Here is a 1,586-nt window from a genome sequence, read left to right as displayed (position 1 = left end):
GCCGGCTCAGGGGTCCCAGAGGTTAAGCGTTAACGTGCGGAGAGTGATAGATCCTGGGTCCGGAAATCTCGCGAGGCGAGGTCGTGGATGCGCACTACCGAGGGAGTTCCCATAATAGGAAGAAACGGCCGTTTAGTGCTTCCAGGTTTCCCAAAATGGAGCAGCTTCAATCGACTCATGATCTCAACTATTAAAATGTAAATCATTTAAACATGATCTTATTGCTTAAAAAAACTACATATAATTTTCATATATTTCACGAGTAGACTAACAAAGATCACTTTAATGGAGTCGTAAAGTCATGCACTTTAGTTGGTAATTAGGAGACCAGATTACTAATTCATATGTATTGGTTATTTGGATGTTCCCACTGATGTTTAGTTAATGGAATTGACGACTCTCTTTTTGGTATATGCGTATCTTGTGTACATGGCTTCGACATAGTCATTAAGTCAAAAGCATTTCCTAAACAGAAATGGATGGTGGTTAGCAGTGGAATCTATGATGTGGGTTTCATCCTAATTGGGACTCGTCAGCTGGATGTACCTCCATTTCAGAGTTGATGTTCACTCTGGATGCACAAATGCCAAAAAGAAACTGATCATTAGGAGTCTTAAAAGAACAATGGAAAGATTTAAACAACTACTACAAATTAATCGAAAATTCAACCCATTGCATAAACCAGTAGGCAACTGGGCTCAAAAGCCAAGTGGATAACGCGATGGCATTAGGAGCAGACAGAAGTGGATTAGGGTCCCGAAGTGAACATCAACTCAGGGATGCGGGTACATTCATCTAAAGAGTCCAAAACAAGACGACATGCGCGTCTCAGGTTCTGTTGCTAACCACCATCCATCTCTGCTTAAAAAGTCAGATCAAAGGTTTATCCTTACCCATAATTATAGGACAGTTAGTAATCCAAAAATGAAGAATCTTATTGAATTCAAGATATAAAAATAGTGGCATTACTTTATTTTCTATGTTAAATTAGTTTTTAGAATAGTTTTTCTTTAAAGGAAAATGAGTAATTATTGTATTTCAATAGTTTAGTGGATAAATTCATATTATTTGTCAACAATTATGCTTGTCTAACACTCATTTCAGCTGTACTGGATGTTAGACGGACACCAGCTTCTCAATACAACTATATGAAGTCATTTGGAATTTAATCACCTCTAAACAAATGGTTAAAATTTATGTAGATAGTCAATAAACTTAATTTGCGTCATTAACTGACATAAGCTGGGAGACCACAGGAAACGAAGAGAACCGAAAATCTATAATGCCTCAGTTTGGAACTTGATATTTTATAGATTCCCGTGACCCTAATTATGATTGAAACCATTACCTTGAGGTGTTTTGTTAAAGACGGTATATTGTAACCACTTGGATACGAAGATCAGCGTTTCCAACTCCCTTCAGTTTGAGACATAGAGATAAGTGTTTCATTTCTGACGTAGTTGAACACTATTGACAACAGCTTCTCACAAGAACTTGGATCATGTGTAAAATTATGTGTGCACATTACAAATCAGGTTCCAAATTAAATGAAACATATATGTACTGGCTGGTACTATGTCAAGCTC

The sequence above is a fragment of the Schistosoma mansoni genome, chromosome 4, assembly GCF_000237925.1.
Source record: "Schistosoma mansoni strain Puerto Rico chromosome 4, complete genome".
Taxonomy (NCBI): domain Eukaryota; kingdom Metazoa; phylum Platyhelminthes; class Trematoda; order Strigeidida; family Schistosomatidae; genus Schistosoma; species Schistosoma mansoni.
Note: the sequence above shows the minus strand (reverse complement) of the source record.